This window comes from Pleurodeles waltl, chromosome 10, assembly GCF_031143425.1.
Source record: "Pleurodeles waltl isolate 20211129_DDA chromosome 10, aPleWal1.hap1.20221129, whole genome shotgun sequence".
Classification (NCBI taxonomy): domain Eukaryota; kingdom Metazoa; phylum Chordata; class Amphibia; order Caudata; family Salamandridae; genus Pleurodeles; species Pleurodeles waltl.
In genome coordinates this window covers 339,454,810-339,479,876 of record NC_090449.1, presented here as the reverse complement: position 1 = coordinate 339,479,876, position 25,067 = coordinate 339,454,810, and the positions used below count along the sequence as shown (strand labels likewise).

The following is a 25,067-nucleotide window of genomic DNA, read 5'->3' as shown; positions in this document are numbered from 1 at the left end:
CACACGGCGAAGGATCAGACTCAGTAACCCGAGCTCAGTTGCTGCTGCCTAAATCCCGTACTTTTGTTAGTTTAATGGGAGTCTCTACAACAGTATCAGTCACACCTATTTATAATACCCAGTCCTTGTGTCTTGCAGAAGGGCGTTAACCCTGTATCAGTCATACCCCTGGTGTCCTGCTGAAGGACATGTAATCCTGTATCAGTCATACATAGTTCTAATCGACAGTCCTCATATCCTGCAGAAGAGTGTGTAACTCTGTATCAGACACACATATTTACAACCCCAGTCCTCGTGTCCTCCAGAAGGGTGTGTAACCCTGTATCAGTCACACATTGTTATAATCCCCAGTTCTCGTGTCCTGCAGAAGGACATGTAACCCTGCATCAGTCACACATTGATAAACCCGAGTCCTGGTGTCCTGTAGCAGGGCATGCCCGGACTCCGCATCATAACCACTTCTGAACACATACATACAGCCATATCTTGCAGTAGAGCATGCCAACCCTGCATGTTATTACCTTAAAGGCGGCAGGGTATTTAACTCTGTGTCCGTGACATACGTGTATGATGTGAGGCCCTGATGTACTACAGCATGGAATGCCCCTCTGCAACGCATCTGTATATTTACACACACACTTGTAATCTAGGTATTCTGCAGCAGAGCTTTCACTTTCTACACCCCCTCCCCACCCCGCCATCATTACCTGTGACAGGCAACCACTCCCAGCACCTGGACCCCTATCACATCCCTATACTTACAGACCTCACACCCAGTAACACAGCAGGTCACTCCATTCACCGCTAACACGCCGGTACACGTAGTGGACACACCCAACAGCGAGGTTCAGTTTTCACTCTCCGCCCAGCAGATTAAGAGCCCGATTGCCTGAATTTGGATTTTCTGTTCTATAGGTTTATGAGGGTGGTGGAAGGGGGCTTGGGGGAGAGGGGGGTCGTGCCAACAAAGGCTGCTCACCAGCAGTGGACGCAGGGGCACCGGTTGGCCTCATTGAGAGCTTGTCATCCATGAGGATGCCGGTTGGGAGGGAGAGGCGGGGTGGGCCGGGGGAAGGAGGGAGGAGAGAAGGAGGAAGGGCAGCCAGCTCGGAGTCATGAATTATTGATAATAATGGCGCTGTCTCTTTAACGGGGATTGGTCTGTGACACCCCGTGTGTGCGTGCGTGCAGGACAGAGGCAGAGTGTGTGTGTGTGTGTTCATATGTGTGTCTGTGTTGTCAGCTCTCCTCCCGGCATCTGCATCCTCGCCGTCTCTGTCTGTCTGCCCTTCTCCGCCTCTGGCCGCTAGCTGCCGGTGGTAGGCACCATTTTCATCCTTGTGTTTTGGAGGAGCGCGGCCCTACCCGAGGACAAGTCTTATCCGTCTTTTCCCTCAGACACCTCCGGGATCACGGATTCCATTTTGGAGGCGATCACGCGCAGAGAAAGCTGACAGAGGAGCGGAAGGCGCTCTGCCCACGCACAGCATCCTTTTATCTGACGCCCTCGACGCCCCCCCGGGCTGCTGTGGGATACATGGACGACCTCGCCTCGTCTGTTGATGTCTTCATTTGATTTCCAAGTGGAAGGGTCGTCGACACGAATCGCGTGACAGGGACGGCGACCCCGAGTGGAATGATGGCATGAAGTGAAGGGCAGACGCCTGAGGTAAGGACCATTTCTGTTTCTTTTCTTCAGTTGCATGCCACTGGCGCTGAGCCTTGACGCAGCGCTGCCCTTTGCCCCTGTCCTTGGGTGGGATGTGTGCCCAATGCTTTTCTCCACAGCTCGGCGATACACTGACGAACTGAGAACCCTGGGGTGCCAGGTTCTCACATCACTGGTCCCTTGGGAACACGACCGGCTACTCGCAATACTGGCATGGGCCACCGAGCCCTGTCTTATAAAAATATTCAAATGCTAAGGGCGTTGGTTTCGGTTTCCTGTTCGTATGTTCGACCCGCACTAGCACTGTTCGGGTTCGTTGATCAAGAAATGACTAATCGATCTCTATGCTCTGACTTTCTGGCTTTGAAAAACCCATTTAAAGTGACTCGACATTGGTGCTGTGGGCACCCACTCTTGCAGGGGTCCGACCAGCTCTACCGTCTGCCCATTAGAGCACCCTTGGTGGGTTGTAACTCTTTTCATTTGAGGAGAGGCAATGGGTGACCTTTGACCTTTCATCTTTGACATTTGGTCAACCACGTCTCTATACTGTGCAGTATAGGTCACGGGCGCACTGACAGCCTAGGACTCCTCTTCCTTGTCCCCAACGCTCACAAGCTATCGTGCACCGTCTTGTGTGTTGGCACCCGCATGAAGATAGCCTTTATTCGGACCCACCTTCCAGTCGGTCTGTATCTTTTCCAAAATCTTTGCCCTCGTAGTCCTCTGTGTTCGTCGGATGATTAAACCGGGCAATTTTTGCATTTTCAGACAACTCTTCCCTCAGACATTGATGTACATAAATAATTAAACTTACTGTGGTAACAGGGTGAAGTATGCTCTGAGACACCCGCACAAGCTTCTGAGATTCAGAGTGAGTCGAACATGATTTCTGTTTGGGTAAATTTGTCGTTTAAGGGTATTGAAAGGCACTTACTACTCATCTCAGTAGAGACCCTTAGAATATTTAATCTGTGTGTTTACAGGTCCTCACGTCTTGCAGCCTGTGTGTACAGGCTGTGTGAGGGCGCGCCTTTGTGAGCCTGTATTCCGTCGCCTCTGAAGCTCTTGGGGTATCGGCTGCTGGTGGTGTCCCGGAGTTCAGACGTTTGGTTGGGCCTCTGGACCAGCTCTCTGGGGGTTTGCCGCATGAACAAGTGCCTCATTCTATGGAGACTCTACCACTGGTGCCAGCGGCGAGATCTGCGCTTTCTGAGGTGTGTGAGAGGCGGTGTGGCTGCTTGGAATGGATGTTTTGACGTAGATGAGGACACAGCGTCAGATTTAAGCTGAGCCTCGATATGCCCATTGTTTGTTTTATCAGTTTCACTGGGAGCCTTTGATGGTAGGTTACGTTTTTAGTGCTGGGTGTTGCACCAACCTGGCACTACTGACACTTCCACTCAGTCGAACTGCTGCTGGACACACACCCTGCATAGCAGAACCAGGTCCGGCGGTCGTGCCTTCTTTTACCTCGCTCCTAGAGCCTGCCTGTGCACTTCAGAGCCTCCTCTTCAGTTCTTGAATCCTGCAAGAACCCGAAGACCTGTCTCTTCACCTAGCTCCGATGATGTCTCAGTATTCACTGGGGTCTTAGTAAGTAAGGTGTGGTTTGGTGCTTCAGAATTAGGCCGGGCCTCTCTAGGCATGATGCAGTTTTGTGGTTCTGTGTATGTGTGTGAAGGTGTGTGGATTCAGTTTTAGGCATGGGCTCTGATTGCAGGGTGAGGTTTCAGATTTTAGATGTAGGATAGGCCTTTGTATGATTACTTTTTGGGGCCTTAGATGTAGAGCGTACCTATGGATGTTATGGCTAGATTTTGGATTTTAAATCCCGAAACAATACGTGTTACAAGGCCTTATTTAACATAACAAATCCCACTTATTTCTTGTTTTCAGAGCCCTGTAGATCCCTCTTCTGGTAGTTATGATTGGTAACAGGTCTCTTTGGGTCCCACATGGATACAGACTCTGTATCTGCAGTGCCCTGCTGGGTGTGAGCCCATCTTTCCATGACAACTTGTTACAAACTAAGAGTTTGGGACATCAGGCTGTGAACTGTGACCATGTGTTTGTATCACAAGTAATGAGGCCCTTAGGTTTTGCGCTTTTATATTGGATGAGAGCCAATTTTTTCCATCAGATATGATTTTCATTCACTGTGCGCAAGGCTGTCTACTACACTTATAAATAAAACACATGCTTCTTGGTTCCAAAAGCCAGAATACACACCACTTGAGCCCAAACTATGAATTGGTCGGGCAACAAGGACAGAATTTGTTGATTCTGTGAGGCAAGGCTGCATTTTTCAGGTGACATCCTGCGTGCTGGCAGCTTGACATGTCCTGTGATGTGCTGTGGGTTGTCAAGTGAGGTATCAAGCATCTAGTCATCAGGCTATAGTGTTTGCTGGAAATTAATGTTTTAGTATTTCTGGTGATGGGTTTATGTTGGCCATTGCCGCCCGTAGAACCCCAAAGTAACTGCCCAACATTACAGTTGCTTCCCTAAAGCAATATGTGAAGCAAACGTATTTTGGTCATTTCTAAAATATAAACTAACATACTGCTTTTCTGTCAGGCAGGGGAGCATACAAAATGGTGACCAAGCTGATTGCTCTTTATATCTAGAAGCTACATTGTATCACATGATTGGATAGATCAAAGGCTACGTAGAAGGCTCAATTTATTTGGCAATGACATCCTACGGGGTACTGTATGATTGGTAAGGAGTGGTCCTAAGCCACAAGAGAGGCCTTATGAAGTGAAATGGAGTTAGTACGTATATTAAAAACGCCGTTTTGAAAGGATGGATGAGGTTTTTATGTGCACGTTTATATGTGTGAATGTCAATCAATCAATCAATCAATCATAGCATTTATAAAGCGCGCTATGTACCCGTCAGGGTTTCGAGGCGCTGAGGGGGGGGGGGAGCGCTGCTGATTTAGCGGTCGAAGAGCCAGGTCTTGAGGAGCCTTCTGAATGCGAGGAGGTCCTGGGTCTGGCGAAGAGATGTGGGGAGAGAGTTCCAGGACTTGGCGGCGAGGAAGGAGAAGGATCTGCAGCCGGATGTCTTGCGCTGGATTCGGGGTACGATGGCGAGGGCGAGGTTGGCGGATCGGAGTTGACGTGTTGGAGTGTAGAAGTTAAGTCTGGTGTTGAGGTAGGAGGGTCCGGTGTTGTGAAGTGCCTTGTGAGCGTGGGTCAGGAGTTTAAAGGTGATCCTCTTGTCTACCGGGAGCCAGTGGAGTTCCTTTAGGTGAGGGGAGATGTGACTTCGGCGGGGTATGTCCAGGATCAGTCGGGCGGAGGCATTTTGGATACGTTGGAGTCGTTTGATGTCTTTGGTTGGGATGCCTGTGTAGAGTGCGTTGCCGTAGTCAAGTCTGCTGCTGACGAGGGCTTGGGTCACCGTCTTTCTGGTTTCTGTTGGAATCCACTTGAAGATTCTGCGGAGCATTCGAAGGGTGTTGAAACAGGAGGAGGAGACGGCGCTGACCTGTTTGGACATGGTGAGGTCGGAGTCCAGGATGAAGCCGAGGTTTCTTACGTGGCTGGCAGGCGTGGGCGGGGGTCCGAGGACGGAGGGCCACCATGAGTCGTTCCAGGCCGAGGGAGTGCGCCCGAGGATGAGGACTTCCGTCTTGTCGGAGTTGAGTTTCAGGCGACTGTTGTTCATCCAATCGGCGATGGATTTTAGTCCCTCGTGGAGGTTTGTTTTGGCGGTGAGCGGGTCTTTGGTCAGGGAGAGGACGAGCTGGGTGTCGTCGGCGTAGGAGATGATGCTGAGATGATGTTGGCGGGCCAGTTGAGCGAGGGGGGCCATGTAGACGTTGAACAACGTAGGGCTGAGGGAGGATCCTTGGGGGACGCCGCAGATGAGGTTGGTGGCTTTGGAGCGGAAAGGGGAGAGACGGACTCTCTGCGTTCTGTCGGAGAGGAAGGATGAGATCCAGTGGAGGGCTTTATCTTGGATGCCGGCTTCCTGGAGGCGGGTCAGTAGGGTGTGGTGGCAGACGGTGTCAAAGGCGGCTGATAAGTCGAGGAGGATGAGGGCTGAGGTTTCGCCGTTGTCCATTTGATGTCTGATGTCATCTGTGGCGGCAAGGAGAGCAGTCTCAGTGCTGTGGTTTCGTCTGAATCCGGATTGTGAGGGGTCCAGGATGGAATTGTCTTCGAGGAAGTGGGTGAGCTGAGTGTTGACGATCTTCTCGATGACTTTCGCTGGAAAAGGGAGGAGAGAGATCGGACGGAAGTTTTTGAGATCGTTGGGGTCGGCCTTGGGTTTTTTGAGGAGGGGTTGGATTTCTGCGTGTTTCCAGCTGTCCGGGAAGGTGGCAGAAGTGAAGGAGAGGTTGATGATCTTGCGGAGTTCGGGGGCGATGGTGGCGTTGGCTGAGTTGAAAACATGATGTGGGCAGGGGTCCGTGGGGGAGCCTGAGTGGATGGTGTTCATGGTTGTTATGGTTTCTGCCTCGTCCACGTGGGTCCAGGCGGTGAGGCGGCAGTCGCGGGAGGAGACGTCAGGGGTGGGGTCTGGCGGTGGACCGGTGTTGAAGCTGTCGTGGATGGTAGCGATTTTCTGGTGGAAGAAGGTGGAGAGGTCGTCGCAGAGTTTCTGGGAGGGCGGGATGTCGTTGGAGTTGGCTTTTGGATTGGAGAGTTCCTTCACGATGCCGAAGAGTTCTTTGCAGTCGTGGGCGTTGTTGTTGATGCGTTCGGTGAAGTGGGCGCGCTTGGCGATGCGGATCCGTTGGTGGTGTTCGCGGTTGGCGTTTTTGAGGGCGGCGAGGTTATCGGGTGTGCGTTCTTGGATCCATTTCTTTTTGAGCTTCTGGCAGATGCTTTTGGAGGTGGTTAGATCGTCTGTGAACCAGGCTGGTTTTTTCTTTCCTTGGATGGCGGTGGGTTTCTTGAGAGGGGCAAGGGTGTTGGCGCAGTCGAGGATCCATTGATGGAGGTTGATGGCGGCTGTGCTCGGGTCGGTTGCGTCGGGTGGAAGGTTGTTGATGAGGGTGCTGGTCAGTTGGTCTTGGGTGACTTTGCCCCAGCGGCGGTGGGGAGGTAGCTGGATGCGGTGTTGCTCTGTGGTTTTCTTATAGGTGAAATGGACGCAGTGATGGTCGGTCCAGTGGAGTTCGGAGGTGTGGCTGAAGGAAATGTGGTTGCTTGAGGTGAAGAGGGGGTCAAGGGTGTGTCCGGCGATGTGGGTGGGCGTGTTGACTAGCTGGCGGAGTCCGAGGTTGAGGAGGTTGGAGGTCAGTGATGCAGTGTTGACGTCGTTGGCATTTTCCAGATGGTAGTTCAGATCTCCCAGGAGGATGTAATCCGGGGAAGCGAGGGCGTGGGTGCTTGCAAGGTCGGCGATGGTGTCGCTGAAGGGGGCTCTTGGTCCTGGAGGGCGGTAAATGAGGGTTCCTCTGAGGGTCATGTTGGGGTCCGTGTGGATCTGGAAGTGGAGGTGTTCGGCTGTCCTGAGGGTGTCGTCCGAGTGGGTGTGGATTTTGAGGGTAGCTTTGTGAGCGATGGCTATTCCGCCGCCGATTCCGTTGGTTCGATCTCTTCTGGTGATTTTGTAGCCGTCCGGTATGGCGATGGCGATGTCCGGAGACGAGGAGTCGTTCCACCAGGTTTCGGTCAGGAAAGCCACGTCAGGAGCAGTGGTGTCGAGCAAATCCCAGAGCTCGATGGCGTGTTTTCATGCGGAGCGGGTGTTGATGAGGATGCAGTTCAGGTGGTTGGGGTTGAATGTTTCAGTAGTTGGATTGGTCGTTCTGATGCAGGAGAAGTTGCAGGTACGGCAGGAAAAAGGTCCTTTAGTGTGCTTCGGGGATGCCCGGCAGCATTCAGTGGAGGGGCCGGGGTTGAAGGCGAGGAGTTCGTCGATTGAGTAGTGGATGCGGGGGGCGCGAGGGCCAGGGGGTGTGGCGCTGGGCGCGGTCCAGGCACGGACGGGCGCAGACGGGCTTGCCTCTGGGCGCCCGCTGCGCGCGGACGCGCAGCGCCAGCCATTAAGAAGGGAGGGGGGGAGCAGCTGGGAGGCGGGAGGCGGGAGGGAGCGGCAAATGGGGGCGCGAGGGGGGCGGGGCCGCAGGGAGGCAGCGGCAGGGAACGGGGAGCGCACAAGGGGCAAAAAACACTGAAAACGAGCAAAACTACAAGCAGTTACAAAGAGAAAATACAATCAGAAATACAATCAGAAATACAAAAATGGCACAATACACGATCGGGGAGACAGCAATCAGGGGGGCACAAAGGGGGCAGAAGCGCCGGCGGCGAGGCGCGGAAAAAAACGAAAAAGCCAAAGACACTTACAGGACGGCGGAAGCGGCACACGGGTCAAGTGAGCCCACTAGCCACCAGGGATGAGGCGCAGGAGGATGCCTGCGGGTGGAGGAGGGCCTCGAACACGCAAACGGCAGCGTGCTCGTGGGACAGAGGCAGAGGGCAGCAGGTTGGTGCTGCGGTCGTGGGGGGCGAGCTCAGGACCTGAAACAGGTCAGAGTTCGCTCACTCGCGACGCGCAGCGCCAGCCATTAAGAAGGGAGGGGGGAGGGAGGAGCAGCTGGGAGGCGGGAGGGAGCGGCAAATGGGGGCGCGAGGGGGGCGGGGCCGCAGGGAGGCAGCGGCAGGGAACGGGGAGCGCACAAGGGGCAAAAAACACTGAAAACGAGCAAAACTACAAGCAGTTACAAAGAGAAAATACAATCAGAAATACAATCAGAAATACAAAAATGGCACAATACACGATCGGGGAGACAGCAATCAGGGGGGCACAAAGGGGGCAGAAGCGCCGGCGGCGAGGCGCGGAAAAAAACGAAAAAGCCAAAAACACTTACAGGACGGCGGAAGCGGCACACGGGTCAAGTGAGCCCACTAGCCACCAGGGATGAGGCGCAGGAGGATGCCTGCGGGTGGAGGAGGGCCTCAAACACGCAAACGGCAGCGTGCTCGTGGGACAGAGGCAGAGGGCAGCAGGTTGGTGCTGCGGTCGTGGGGGGCTAGCTCAGGACCTGAAACAGGTCAGAGTTCGCTCACTCGCGACGCGCAGCGCTAGCCATTAAGAAGGGAGGGGGGAGGGAGGAGCAGCTGGGAGGCGGGAGGCGGGAGGGAGCGGCAAATGGGGGCGCGAGGGGGGCGGGGCCGCAGGGAGGCAGCGGCAGGGAACGGGGAGCGCACAAGGGGCAAAAAACACTGAAAACAAGCAAAACTACAAGCAGTTACAAAGAGAAAATACAATCAGAAATACAATCAGAAATACAAAAATGGCACAATACACGATCGGGGAGACAGCAATCAGGGGGGCACAAAGGGGGCAGAAGCGCCGGCGGCGAGGCGCGGAAAAAAACGAAAAAGCCAAAGACACTTACAGGACGGCGGAAGCGGCACACGGGTCAAGTGAGCCCACTAGCCACCAGGGATGAGGCGCAGGAGGATGCCTGCGGGTGGAGGAGGGCCTCGAACACGCAAACGGCAGCGTGCTCGTGGGACAGAGGCAGAGGGCAGCAGGTTGGTGCTGCGGTCGTGGGGGGCGAGCTCAGGACCTGAAACAGGTCAGAGTTCGCTCACTCGCGACGCGCAGCGCCAGCCATTAAGAAGGGAGGGGGGAGGGAGGAGCAGCTGGGAGGCGGGAGGCGGGAGGGAGCGGCAAATGGGGGTGCGAGGGGGGCGGGGCCGCAGGGAGGCAGCGGCAGGGAACGGGGAGCGCACAAGGGGCAAAAAACACTGAAAACGAGCAAAACTACAAGCAGTTACAAAGAGAAAATACAATCAGAAATACAATCAGAAATACAAAAATGGCACAATACACGATCGGGGAGACAGCAATCAGGGGGGCACAAAGGGGGCAGAAGCGCCGGCGGCGAGGCGCAGAAAAAAACGAAAAAGCCAAAAACACTTACAGGACGGCGGAAGCGGCACACGGGTCAAGTGAGCCCACTAGCCACCAGGGATGAGGCGCAGGAGGATGCCTGAGGGTGGAGGAGGGCCTCGAACACGCAAACGGCAGCGTGCTCGTGGGACAGAGGCAGAGGGCAGCAGGTTGGTGCTGCGGTCGTGGGGGGCGAGCTCAGGACCTGAAACAGGTCAATGTGGTGGGGAAGAAACGAGCGTAGCTCTTCTGTGTGTTTATGTGAAAAAGGGCAATATACACCCCGTGTTTTTGCAGGTAAAGCTCTGGATCTCTTTCAATATGTTTGCAGGAAATACTTCTTTCTGCGTTCCCGCAAGTTTGTTGTGTGAAGATGTTGACTTCCCGTCAACGCCAAGGCTTCACAAGAGTTGTGCAAGGGAGGATTTAACGCCGTGTAGGCTTATACAGGAGGAGAGTTTGCTTCCTGAGAGTCTTGGCAGTAGAGGTGTTGACTTCCGGTTGACCTATGCAGGTGAACAGTATTAGTGTGTGTCTGTGAGGGAGAGGTGGTGATTTCTTGTGATTTTTTGCAAACGATGGAGATATCTAGGGCCACATGTACAAAGCATTATTCTAGTCGCAAACGGACCGATTCGCAAAATCGGCCAGTTTGCGACTAGAAAAATGCTTTTTGGGATGTACACAGCCCAAACTGCGATTTGGTAACTTGTTACCGAATCGCAATATGGGTTTTGCGATTCGTTATTTGGAAGTGGCGTATTCAGGGCTTCCTTTCCTAATACTGAATCTAAATGGTATGTATGATTGTTTTGTGACTGTGAATGCGGTCACAAAAAAATCGCAGGTAGCACCAATTTTAAATTGGTGCTAACCCATTCGCAAAGGAGAAGGGGTCCCTAAGGGACCCCTTCGCCTTTGTGAATGCATGTGAAAACATTTTTAAGAGCAGGCATTGGTCCCACAGACCACTGCCTACTCTTAGAAAAATGAAACTGAAACATTCCATTTTTTCTTTTTAAATGCGACCTGTTTTCCTTTAAGGAAAACAGAATGCGTTTAAAAAAAAATCGATTGCTTTATTTAAAAGCAATCACAGATATGGTGGTCTGCTGACACCAGCAGGCCACCATCCCTGTGATTTTTGCGATTCCCAGTGGGTCGCAATTGCGACCCACCTCGTTAATATTGATGAGGTAGGTCTATATGTGATCCACCGGGAACCGCAAAAGAAACTCAATGGAGTTTCTTTCATTTCGATTTGCGATTTCCTAATTGCGATTCGCATGGAATCGCAATTAGGAAATCACAATTCCAAATGTTCATACATGTGGCCCCTAGTGAGTTAACACAGTGAAACTGTTGGCTATATGCAAGGGAGGATAAACATGCTGCAGGTTTATGTAAGGAGAAGGTTTGCTCTCGGTAAACTCATGCAACAATATTATCTGTTTTGCAAGTGTCTATGCAGGACAATGTTGGTTGTCTTACAACAATATTGATTTTTAAATAGTGACGTGACAATATCGACTGCAAGATACCTGCTTCAACAACAGAGTCAATGTAAGTGGATATTGAATTAAAATAACAAATGTACACTTCCCCTTATGTGCTTACCTTTACAGTATTACACAATTCAATATCTTGCATACTACAGTGTTGCAGTTCAACATTTGTATACTCAATGCTTTGACATACATCCCAATGTAGCCCAAATGTAGACATATGGAAGAGAAGTTCAAGATTTTGTGCCGATAAGTGTTTGGAAATGTAAGGCACAACCTTTAGGCTTGCAGTGAAGATTCTGTTACAATGGTGAGTTTGTGTAACAGTGAAGGAGTGGGATGTTTGATAGGGGTGCTAGTTCTGTTGCTGTGCACCTAGTATTGCTACCAGGTGTCATGGATGGCATTCTTTAGGAACACGTAATGGAGGAAAGCTCTGCCCCCCACCTGATCTTCAGTGTTACAAAGCCACACTGGCAAGGGACTCGTGCCTTTCAAAGGCCCATGGTGCTGGGACAAAGTCCACTGGCATGTCCCTGATCCTGCTACAGACCGACCTGCCTTTCACAGCCATTGCAAAAATGCAGACTGACTGAGCAACTCCCCATTTCTCAAGCAAGAATCTGACTGAAGTCCCTTTAGCCAAGGAACACAGAGTTACAAATGTAACAGATCTCAAGGCCGCCTTCTGCTGCTCAGCTCAGATAGTAATGGTGACTTTGTTTTACCTGAGGAGTGGGCTGAGTAAGAAGGGCATGTCTTGGGGACTAGAGGACTGGGTTAGAGTTCAGAGGCTGGGTTGTTTCATCACAACCGTGACGGATATCCCATGATCCATCGTGCAAATGCATTCTAACCAGTAGTGCTCTCTCTAAATCAGGCCCAAAGTTACCCTGAGAATACAAATCAAGGATATATTCGAATATATACTAATCGGCCCTAGTAGTTTTTTTCCATATACAACTAAAATTGTAAATACATAAATAGTCTGGGGGCTACTTTCCAAGCTGCAGAAGGTGGTTACCTCTGGTCAGAGGTCAATAGTGCTTTAATTCACTATAAACTGACCTTACCATGGCATGCTTCCTGGAGTCTTTCCATCACTCTGCCAGCGCTCTTCAGATATCTAGGCCATGAGATGGCCTGTGCGACTCAGCCAGGAGTGAGTCAAATCTCTCCATCTGCTTCCAGCCCAGGCAAGAGTGGGCAAATAATGCTAGCCACTTTCTTCTAACAACTGTCCACTTTACCCTGTACATCTATCACTAGCATGTGGAAAGGTTTGAGGTCGGAATGGTGGCCAATCCTTCTTCGTATTAATTCGAATTGTACCCTTTCCCAGTATGACACGGTCTGTTCTTTCTTTCCTTTTGTGATTGATTTGTTTCTCTGTAGGGACCACACTCTGATGTACGTGTTTTGAGGATGCCAAGGCCGTGTTGGAAGCCCTCTTTTGTAGGTGGCAGGGCTACTAAACCATCAGCTGGGAGGAGGCAGTTTGTGTTTGTCTCATCTAAAGTATTTCAGGGCCTATGACTCGACCAGGGTCATAACTAGTTGATTCCGTATACATTATGGAGAGCAGGGCTCAGACAGCAGTATGTTTTCATGTCCTTGTATCGTAAAAGAGGCAGTTTTCATGTGATTTATTGAACCTCAGCATTGCTTCTGGGATGTGTTCGTTTTCTATGTATTGAGTCGCTTTCATTTATAGTTTATTTTTTGTAGAGGGTTTGCTATTACCGAGTGTTCTGGTGTATACCCCTGTAAATAGCAGACGTTACTTCTTCCAAATTTAATAGTGGTCAGCTTATTCTACTCAGTAGGATGGCCGGCTTTATTGGCCCTGTCAGGGTTCAAACCTGCAAAAAGTAAATCTTTCAAACATCTTAGCAGTCGAGGCTTAACTTGTTAAGCCACTACTCTTCCTTATATCTTGTTGCTTCTCGGCCACTTTACAGTGCTCAGCCTTGCTTCTTACATTATTTTATATGGGATAAAGACCCCTCTGCCGTACATTATAAGGATTTTGCAAGTCACCAGGAGCTCTATGACCCTATGTAGGAGCAATGCCAAAGGCTGAGTTATTTTTTAAGGTCTTGGAACTCAGAGGTGACTTGCACTATCCTTTTGATGTACGAAGGGGGATCCTTGATCCCTTATATAATACATGGCCATGCCATCACTCTTCCCTTGAAACACTTAGGCCCAGATTTAAAAGAAAATAATGGAGCGCGACACTGCCAAAAATTGGCAGCGCCGCACTCCATCATTTTCACAATGCAGGGATGTGCTGTATTTAATAGAATATGGCACACCCATGTGTTGCTCCCTGCGCCAGCGCTAAATTTGCTGCTGATTGCCAACGCAACCACCCTTGCACCATGGTGCCAGGGTGACTGCGTTGAGGGGGAGATTGTTTTTGTGCAGAAAGAGACACCTTTTTACACAATCTTAAATGGCCATTTGCTCTTTCTATGTGTGCAGCAGAATGCAGCACACATAGAAAGAGCAAAAACGAGGAGAAATTAAAGCATTTCTCCTCGCACCATGCTAACGCCATCTCTGGGGTGGTGTTAGATGTTAGCGCTCCCTCAGGTTCATGAAAACCTTTAAATCTAGGGCAGCCTCAAAATGTAATGGGTGTTGCTGTGGCACGCCCACAGCAACACCCACTGCACACCCCTTCCACGCAAAGTGCTGCGTGTGAAGGGGCCGTATTTACAAGGTGGCGTTAAGCCACAAAAAGTGGCTTAACGCCACCTTGTAAACACGGTGCAGGGCATAGCACCACTGGAGCGTCACTAAAAGTGATGCTCCGGTGGCGCCAGGGGCTCTTAAATATGTCCTTTATGTCCTTGGTGGGATGCTCTTTCTTGTGAAAGAGGATGTTTGTAAGCATATAGGATACAATTAGATTCCCTAGTGCAAAATTAAATACGCCAAAATGCAGTTAGATATTTGTTGCAAAAAGATAATAGTATCTGTTTAATACACGTCAGATTAAAGAAAATACAGCAGCTCAGAATGTGTAGAAACATACAAAGAGATTTTGTCTTTTCTATAATTACCTAAAGCGGAGAAAAAACATGTTTCCACGAATATCCAATTTCTGCTCATCACTGTGAAGCTGGAAAAATAGAGTAGAAATTGAAAAGGCCAGGTTTCTTTATTGTTTTTGCAGTTAATTATGCACTTTGACCTGCCCTTGGCTACTGGCTGTGGCAGCAAACACCGTGACCACAGAACTCAACTGTAATAAGTTATTTAAGGTTGAGTGTCTAGTCAGTTCTTCAGCACAAGCAACTAGGTGTTTCACAAGACACCTGCAAAAAGGAAATTAGAGACAGGTTTTTATACTGGGATTGCAGACTTCCAGGTATTCAAATAACATAACCATTTATTTTATATATGGCAGATCTCCACAGATTTTCAACCTTTGAGTGCTTTAAACACCAGTTGTGGTTATTAGAAAACTCAAGAGGTACTCAATTTGTACCAATTATACTTGTAGAAGTATGAACAGCTGTGATGAACCTATTGTGATTTGACATGTGATCTGTATGTTGCACAGAGATTTCTGCAGCAGATGCTGTAGCCTGCCAAGCTATGTATTAAGTTCATTTGCAGGCGGATGTGTAACGCGGCTTCCCTTGAGGTTGGAGAATCTTGTTCACGGCGCTGAACATAGATGGCTGCATTCTGAGCCCGAGCTGCTCTCCATGGTGCTGAACCGGTTGTTTTTATTTTATTCAGAACACTTTCTCCATGTGGCAGCTGTGGGGCTGCTCTCATGGTACTTAAACTCTTCTCTCAGAACCCGGCATGACCTCCATCTTTTTTGCAGTTTTATATAGCGCGAACTTGGCCCGAGGGTATTAGTGCGCTTTTGCACCAGATTACATTACACAATGCCAGTTCTTCTATTTTTTTGGGCATGGAAAATTAAGTGATGTGCCCAAAATCACAGACTGGTGAGTCGACAACGGAACCCGAATCTGGTCTCCCAGTTCCAAATTGGGAAGCTCAGGCGTAGGCCATATCCCCTCCCCAAGCAATCCCGTCCATGTCAAAGGCCCTGCGGAAAAGATATAAAACATAGACAAAATATAAACGCATTTATTACCTGGAGGACTTACACCGCCCCTACCTTGCGTAACAAAGTGATGAATTCCTACTTACAAGCTTTTAATGACCTGAGCCCTGCAAATAATATTCTAAAAATATAAGTTCTATACTTTGATGGTGTTTCTCCAGAAATTTCAGTACTCCACAATTTGCATGTAGGCAAGACGGAGACCCTCTAATGTATTGTGATAAATGTTAGCACCCAGACTTTCCTGTTTTAAATGGAAGTTGCAAAATAACTTTTTGGGTAATGCTTTCGTTTTAGGGCATTTTTGCCAACAACGATTGATAGGCTCTGCCTGTTTCAGCGACAATTCGACAAGAAATGGGAGTTCCCAAACACTTCTTAGGCTGTCAATGCATTAATACACATTTAACAGTTTTTAAGTTTTGTCTGCTCAGCACTTGCGAAATCTCTTACAATTAAAGAAAACATTGTAAAAGGGACTTAAAACCAGCCCATTACTTACCATTCATAGGCTTCGTGGTCAGTCTAATTTTCTGGGTTCTCACTGGTCACCAGCAGCAGGGTCACGTTATCACGTTTCACTTCCTCTTTCCTCGGCTGTTCCCTGGAGCTTGGACCAAGTACTGTTTCCAGTTGGTGGCTAGTGTCCTTCCACTAGCTGCACGCTTCCGAGGTACTTTTTAAATTAGTTTTGTCTCCACACTCCACACAAGTGCATGTGTTTGAACACAGTCTCCTCTTCTTTTTTTTGTTTTTGCACTTTCATGTAGTGCAAGCTTGAACCGAAGGTATCGGAGAACTTTACATGAGCAGCAGTTGCATTACACACAGACATATTTATTTTTAGGCTTGGAGAGATTAAGTGATTGCACAAAATCATTACTTTTGTCCCCAAACTCCACTCAAGTGCATGTGTTTGAACTCAATCTCATCTTTCTTTTTTGCACTTTAATATAGCACAAACTCAAGCCAAAGGTATCAGAGCACTTTCCATGAGCACCAGTTGCATTACACATGGACACATTCATTTTTAGAATTAAGTGATTTGCACAGAATCACAGGTTATTGAGCCTCCTGCCGAGACTCAAACCCGTTTCCCCACCTTTAAAGACAACTAACCATTACGCCACAACCTCTCTCATACTCTTGATTTCCCCACCTCAGTTGTTGCTCCCCCATATTCAACAACCCCTCTTCCATCCTCCTCCCCTGCTGTCCATTCTGCTCCGTCCCTCCTCCCTGCACCTTCCGCCGTGTGGTTTGTTAAGCACATGGCTTAAACCTAAGAGCAAAAAAAAGCATTATGACGCGGTCAACGCTAGCAGTGTCATAATGTGTTTTTTAAAAACTGTAAGCCATGTTGTACAGCACATACTACCACTGTGCAAGATGTCTTAAAACTACATTGACAAAACCAACAGAGTTCTCAAGGGTGAAACCTATTGGCTTTGCTTCTTTCAAGTACGTGGGTCAGCAAAAGATGAGGGTGACCAGCACCATCTCATCATCTTCTACACACTCATATCGCGGGCCCACATTATGCACAAACACAGTAATGAAAAGCACACCGATCCCTTCAATGTAAGCTACCAGAGACCCTTGGTATTGAATCAACTAGACACCATTAGTATCAGTGCATCAGAGGGACCAGTAATATACAATCAAAGGTCGCTGAAACAGTACCAAAAGACCGGTATTATTACCAACAGTGTCCAAGGTCCAGCAGTGGCGGCTGGTAATTTTACGAGGGAGGAGGGTGGCAAAGGGGGAGGTTACACATGCACACATACACCTCAATCATACCCATTCATTCACACACCCATTCACTACACTCACATACAAATACACATACATTCATACATGCACAATGCATGAACCAAACATAAAAAAACAAAAGTTACTTCAGGAGCAGCAGCTCCAACAAGGGAGCCTCAGAGGTCCCACGAGGGTTGGGACTGCTGCCTTCCCTCATTGGTTGACCTTTGGTCCAATGAGGGCAGGCAGCAGTCCCAATCTTGTCACAGAGTGGGATGGGGTCAGTGAGACTGCTGACCCCACCCCCACTCTGTGACGAGGGGTTAATGATCGACATTCAGCCCTGGGCGTTTCAGGGCTTAAAACTGAAACGCCCATCTCTGAGGCAATCTGTGACACTCCCTCTCGCCATAAAGGGGAGGGCCTCAAGGCACGTTTGCCAGGGTGGACAGGAGCTGTGACTTCTTCAGCCCAGCAAAGTTCACCTAAGGCAGCCAGGAGTCTGGACATTTATTTAGCATATGTTTAGCTCCTGGCTGCCTGACATGAGCCAGAAGAGTATCAGTCAGGCTGACTTTTGTTCAGCCTGACAGATACTTTTCATGTCAGGGAAAAGGTAGGGGGCATGGTCACTCTGCCAGTACGGACGTGCCTCTGCTGGTGTCCAGTACCACCAGAGAGTGCAGTGTTGGTAACAAGTGAAACCAGTACCAGTACCACCAGAGAGTGTAGTGTCTGTAATAAGTGAAACCAGTACCACCAGAGAGCCCAGTGCCAATGCTAAGGCAGTCCAGTATCACTCCCGCAGAAATCCCAGCAACCCTTCCACCAGAGAGCTCAGGATCATCCCCACCAGCGATCTAAGTGTCAGTACCACAGATCAATGTCAGCAGTACCCTTGGACAGCTCAACATCAGAATTTCTAGAGACCAGTATCAGCACCACCATAAGCCCAGTATCATTACCACAAGAGCCCTGTGTCATACCTCCAGAGATCCCAGCATTAGTACCAGGAGTGAGAGCTCCGTAACAGTACAACCTGTGTCCCAGCTCCAGCACCAAGAGACCATTATCAGAACCATGTTAGAGGCCTACAAAGTACTATGAGAAGCCAATATCAGTACCACCAGAGAGCCCAGTATTAGTACAAAGAGAGCATTACAATATACGACCAGAGATCCCAGTGTCAGCATCACTGTACCAGTATCAGTACCACTAGAGAGCCAATCATTAGTACCACGAGGGGCTAGACAGTACCACCAGAAATTCAAGTATCAGTACCACAAGAACACAAAGTCATAGAACTAGAGAGCACCACATCAGTACCACTAACAGTCCTATACCCAGTACTACCCAAGCCCAGTATCATACCTCCAGAGATTTCAGCATCAGTAACACAAGAGCGTTATCAGTACTTTCAGAGAGCTCCGCATCAGTACCACAAGAGACCACTATCAGTACCAACACAGCTCTCAGGATGAGTACCATCAGAGATCCCAGCATCACTATCACACGAGTCCAGCATCAGTACTACAAAATAACAAAATCAATACTACAAAGGACCAGAATCAGTAACACCAGAAATCCCAATTTCAGATCCACTGATAAGCCCAGTATCAGTACAATTACCAACCAACTTTAGTACCACTGGGGAGGTTAGAAAGAGTACTTTCAGATACCAGTACCAACACCACTAGAGAGCTCCACATCAGTAGCACCAGAAAGCCAATATCAGTACCAGAAGAGACCAGTGTCAGTACCACCACTCGGCACGGTATCTGAGACAACAGAAACACCCTATGTCAGAGTTACCAGAGTGCCACATATCAGTAGCACCTGAAATTTCTTAAAACCAAGTACCATTGCCATTTCAGTTAACTCCTCCCCAAGGATATCCAGTAACAGTGCCAGGGAAGACCATAAAGACCATAAAAATAAATACTACCACAGACTTTATCATCAGTGCCACCAGATACCTTCTATGTCAGAGAACCTAATATCAGGCAGTCAGCGTCAATGTTCTTTCCATCAGAGACATCTTTCATCAGACACATCACTGACCTCATATCATGCCTGCTGAGGCCACAGCATCACCATGATCTCAGATCAAGAGCAACAGTTTCAGTGGCGGTGGCATCATTAGTGCCTCCAGAAAATGTTGGTATCATAAGCACCATAGACCCTCTTTACCACTGCCACAAGAGTCACTATATAGTGGCGTAACAAAACTGGTAGGGCCCCCATGCACAGAACATGGAGCGGGCCTCCTCTGGACTCACTCCGGCCAGGTGCTGTGATGAGGGGGGCCCCCCTGGAGCTTGAGGCCACCCGCACCACGGGGGTCTTTGTTACACCCCTGCCTATATATCATTGTTACGAGATACCCTGAAAGTTCCTGATATGATTGCTGTTGACCATCTTGCTCCTCGTTGCATCATTCGGCCTTCTCAGTATGATTTCCAGTGCCAAGGACTTGTGTGTCATATGTTGCCTCCATACTGAGCTTGAGACTTTTTGACAACATGGATCCACCAAAAGTGGTGTGCCTTTGATCACGGGTGCCTACCATCCCAATGAGCAGGCCTCAACACAAGTAACTGTTGGTGGCAGCTGATGTAACTTTGTGTAGTTCAGGATATTGTTCCTTTCCCCATACAGACAGGCACGACTCGGCCTCATTCCAGTGTGAGAAGCTTGTGCAAGGTAATGCTTGGAAGCATGAGGATGGGCTCTGCAATCTGGTAAGAGCCTGTGTATGTATGTGCTTTATGGGTTAAGTGGTAGTCAGAAATATGCTACTTCTCTGTACCTGCATTTCAGGGTATGTACTATGTATCTTGCACACCGTATATTTTGAAATCGTACTGTCTCATTTTAAGCAGTAGTGCTTAACCTGTCCACCTTAGCTCGGTCAAGACAGTTTTGTCAGGTCAGGTTGTGGCCTGAGAAATGAGCCAGCTGAATAAAGTCTATGACTTAGTGCATGGTGGCTGCTGCACACGTTCACAGCAGGTAGCCGGGTTCCTGACCATCATCCACCCTATGATCCAGATTTGCCAAGGGGCAGAAGTGTGTTGAAGGCCATCTGAGTCTAACACACATAGCAGCACTTATTATCACAGGCACGCCACCCTTACCCTGACGGAAACCACAGGACTTTTATACATTTCGGTCACTGCTTTTCATGATACTGATCAAAACCAACAGCAAAGACACTCTTGGACATTACCAGTTCCATGGGTGTCGTGAACCCCTTGATTTAGCAGATACAGCAAGTGGTGTATCAACCTGCATTCAACGCTGCAGACAAAAGCTCATAGTTAATGCTATGAGGCAAGAACAGCTTCAGTTTAGAGGACGAGAAAGATAAATTTAAGAAAATGGGGAAAAAGGACAGATATGATAAAATAAGAGAGCAAGCAGAGCATGGAAGAAAGAAATGGGTATATAGAAAAGAGAAGGAAGGAAGGTGGGAAGGAAGGGTGAAAGAAAGGTAGGAATGGTGATAAGAATAAAGGATGAATTGATGAATAAAAGGTGAATGGAGAGCGGGATAGTTGGATGGACAGTTAAAATAATTAAAGGATGGTAGAGTAAATGGAAAGGTTGAATAGATTAAATGGAAAATTATCTATTGATGATTAGAAAGATTTATTGATAGATGGCTAACTTAAAGGATGGATAGGTGGATGGATCTTTGGATGGAAGAACTCACAAATGTTGGATGTGTGAACAGATAGTTCATTGGAATGGACCATAGAGTGATGGAAGGGTGAATGATTCATGGATGAAAGATCGAATGGATGACTGAATAGGAAAAGTAAAACTGTGACTATCAATGGGTAGATGGAGAAGTGAAAAGATAAATGAACAGCTGCTTGGATGGAAGAGGGAAGGGAGCAGTTCTAGAGAGGTTTAGGTTTGCTTGCTTCACTTGCATGGTGGCATCAGCATTTTGGTTCAATGTGAAGGGTATTTTAATTTTCTGGCTACTCTTTTGATGGTTCCCTCCAAATGTTAGGAGACAACTTTGAATCCCGGTGCTCAGTGTGTTTGTGTACAGTGCTGAACCAAACCACATTCTGAATATAAGCTTGTCCTATAAATCAAATGAGAAGTTGATCATTCAATTGAAGAATCTGTCATAAAAGTGTATGGGTTGGAAAGGACCAGAGGCACGAAAGTTGGCAGCCTCCCTTGTAGGATTTAGAGACGTACTGCAGGAGTGAGAAAAAAGACTTGCTGTTGCTGTCTCCTGAAACAGGAGGTGGAGTTCCTGGCTGGCATGCTGAGAATCTACTTTAATCAGGCACAGTGTTCCAGGCCCAGTTGTTCCATGAGCTGTTGTGAAGAACTTCGAATTGCAAAATAGTACTGGAAATCTGTTGCTACTGCCCTGCTTGATTGCACTACTGAATATCGAACATAGAATAACTTGATATAAGGATATTATAGACCAGATATCGAGGACCAAAATACCGAAAGGTAAGTGCATATAGAAAAAGTATAGATGTATTACTCCTACCTCCACTAGTACGCACCTCGCGGATGTATAAATGTGCGTGTGTGTGTGTATATATATGTGTGTGTGTGTGTGTGTGTGTAAAGTTAGGTACAGAAAAACTTTTCTTCCCTTTCAATATTTCGGTTCCAATATTTTGTGCTCAGTATTTCCATACTACGGTGTTTTGTCTTCCATATTCAGGGATCGCACCCCCGGCTTGACACTAGACTTCTGACATTGAGCGCGGAACGGTCGCCCACTGCTCAGTGTTCCCTGTACTCAGCATGACATTGTCATCCAAGTGCTAGTGGGGGAGGAGTAAGGCTGCTTTTGGGCGGACTGCTGCAGAGGACGCACACTGCCAAAGCTACTCTTCCCGCTCCATACAGCTTTTCGTCTGTGCTGAGGAGTATGCCAAGGTGCAGTGGATACCCAGTTCTGCCCATGCTGTTACCACCTGATTCCCACAGCCGCATTATTCCCAGCTGGACCTCCCCAAGCTTCAGCTTGTGAGCTGCTTCCACCACCGTCATCATCGCCGCAAAAGGCTGTGAGAGTCATGGCCGTCGGACTGTGCGCTCAGTGCAGTCAGTGGCGCAGCCATTTGCGATGTTCATGGAAGCTTGCCACAAAGTGTAGGCCGTAGAGGCTGAGGCTTGCAAAGGTGGTAGCAGACCAGAGGGGCAGGGCAGAGAGGTCCAGGAATGGCCCAGAGTTCAGGATCGGGATAAGCGTAACCAAAGGGGAGTGTCAAAGCTGGGAGTTGGGGACTGGTTCTTTCCCCTGGCACTAGTCATCCTTCTAAACGCAGAGACGTGTTGAAATAGAGGGAGCAGGTCATAAGGCGTTCAAGGTATACTAAGCAGTCTGTTATTAAGCACTAATATTCCCAGTAGATGAACGCCGTGTCGAAATACAGTGAGTGGGGGGTGTTAAAGGGAAGTGTATCCTCGTGCGGAACAGACCATAATTATTATCTTATTATCAGCAGTTGTTCTGCTTTCAGGAGTCCTAGATGTGTGAAATAGACGATGGAGAGCCACAGGATGCCAATGACTCGAATTCTCACAGCAGCACACCAGGGCGTTGGGCTGAAGATTCACCTTGAGTTACAAAAAACACACATTTTAGATGAGGACTTTATTTTGGGAGATCTGAAAAGAGCAGCCTATAACAAACGCTGAATTCGAAAGGTCTCTCCAAGGGATCCATTCCCCCAGGCAGTAGGTACCACGAGGGCTTTTTCTCTTGCCTGCATACTTCTTATATCCTTTTTACATCTTCCCCGATGGCTTAGACTCTGTTTTTGCCAAAGATTTGAATTCTCAAAACAGATGCAGGAGTACAATGGGCTGTTTTGCCGAAGCTTCACTCCAAGTTGCAAGAAAACACACATTTAAGATGATGTTTCTTATAATAGAAGATTTGAAATAGGCTGCCGCTAAGAAAGTCTGGTTTAGAAATGGTGTGTTTTGAGGTACCCACAGCCCCTGACAGTAAGTACCTAAAACACTTCTTCGATTTTCTGAGTCCTTTTTACGAATTCCGTGACGGTTTGGACCCTGTGTTTTTGCCCAAGCCCTTATATACTCAGGGCCTTATTTATCATTTTTTCACGTGGTGCAGTACAGCAATACATCGTGCTGCGCTGTACTGCCTAAAAGGGAGCAGGCAGGAATGCACCGTATCTATCATGAAATGACATATTTCTGCCCTCTGCCTGTGCTGGCACACAAACTGCTGCCCAGCGCCAACGCAGGCATCCTTGCCCTGTAGTGCAAGGGTGCCTGCATTGTCGGAAGGATTGTTTTTGTGCAGGAAGGGACACCTTCCTGTACAAAAACAATCCTCTGACGCTTTTTCCTCTTTCTTTGTGTGCAGCACATGCAGAAAAGAAAAAACGAGGAGAAATAAATATATTTCACCTCGTTACACCTCCTCTGGGGCGGAGTAGCATTTTGATGCGTTCCCAGGTCTACCAGTATTGGTAAAACTGGTAATGCGTCAGAGTGCATGGGTGGATGAGTTGGAATACCCAATTTCACTATTACACGAAGAGAGTACAGGGAGTGTATCAACCCCACACAATCTCCCTTATACATAAAACTATAACACAACGTGTATTGGGAATGCTAGAAGCGGGCCCCTCTGGCCTGTTCCCTAGGTGACTAGGTCACTGGCTACGTGATCTAAATCGTAGGCATGGCACATGGTAGTGACGTTCGAGTGTTCAGGGATGGATGGAGGAATTCCCTTTACGGACTAGGTGATCTCACACACATTATCGTGTCATGCTTCATCATTTGACCACCTAGCCTCACCCAGGTAAGATGGTACCACCTGGGCGGACTCAACCTCGTTGTTAAATGAACTCTGAGGGAGTGCTGAAATGTTATCATTCTGGATAAAGTGGGGATCCAGTTGAAGGGAAATAAATACTAAAATTACCTCACAAATCACCAATATGGTTCAATATTTTAATGGCAGTGTTTGTTGGTAAGATTAAAAACAATATGAGACAATCTTGAACATAATGGTTCAAGGTGTCCTCCAGAATTCTATGGCCAACATATTTCTGCCCTTTCCTATAGCCAAACTCGTCTGGCGCATTCGTCAGGGCCTAGGATCCCTCCTATATATCGGTTTAGCTAACTAAGTTAGATCGTGAGCACATGCATTAAAATGCACACAGGGTCTACCTGCTTGAAGTGTCTGTGGGAAGCCCTGCGGTGTAAAGGCAATTTGCCTCAGGTCTGGGAACACGTGGTGGGGAGTTGCTCCTTGTAGTCACACTTACTCCAAACGCGGCATCTCTCGTGTACACCTAGAAGATTCCCCATCCCAGCCACTTGCTCCAATTCCACCCATGGAATGACCAGCCAGGGCAGAGTAACGCAAAGCAGCGATTTGCTCTGCCTTGCGTCACTCCAAATTTATCAAGCCATGCAGGGCCACGCAAGGTAGCCATGCATGGCTTGATAAACCATATTTAGGCTTTGCGTCGTCTTCGCATCCCCTTGCGGAGCACAAGGTCAATGCTAAACCTTGATAACTATGGGCCTCAGCCTATGTAAAAAGCCACCAGCTCGAGTATAAAATGTACCATAACTTTACACAACTGTAGCTTCAAAATTTAGGTAGATAGGAGTAAATCATGAATGTAATTTTGCTTCTTTTAAAAAGTGTTGTGGTTGCCTTCAGCTATACATAGTACAACTTCATAAGAGAACAGATCAATATTTGAACATTGGATGCAGTTTCTGTAGCTCTGTTGAGCTGCAATACAATGCATATGTTTAAACCCGAGAAAATTAATGCTAGAAACATTAGAAAAATGTGGAAACCGTATGGGCTGCATTATTCATGCTTACTGTACCAAAAGAGGGCTTTGATTAAAATAAGAAATGTTTACTCTCCCTCTCCGAATGGTACTCTTTATTTATTTTTTACCTCAGAGAAAAAAAGACAGAACTAACAGGTATCTTTGTTGTCCATATAGATAGATAAATGCTCCACCGATATTGGTAGATGAAGGATTTATTTCATTTGGCTGCATCATAAGTTTTGTTAGAGCCACATCCAATGGTCGGGGACCCTAACTTGTAATTGCTAGCTTGTTATGATATGACAGAGAGCGGGGAGCTAGAGAGTGGGGAGGAGTACAGGCCT

At 48.2% G+C, this 25,067-nt stretch overlaps 1 protein-coding gene across 1 annotated transcript in view; it reads left to right on the top strand.

Annotated features, from left to right (window-relative positions):
- The first annotated feature begins 1,185 nt into the window (after positions 1–1,185).
- FBXL16 (F-box and leucine rich repeat protein 16) overlaps positions 1,186–25,067 on the top strand; it is a 237,595-nt gene continuing 213,713 nt past the window's right edge. Inside the window, exon 1 of the mRNA XM_069210550.1 lies at positions 1,186–1,669. The gene's annotated coding sequence lies outside the window, so the exon portion shown is untranslated. The remainder of the gene's footprint in view (positions 1,670–25,067) is intronic.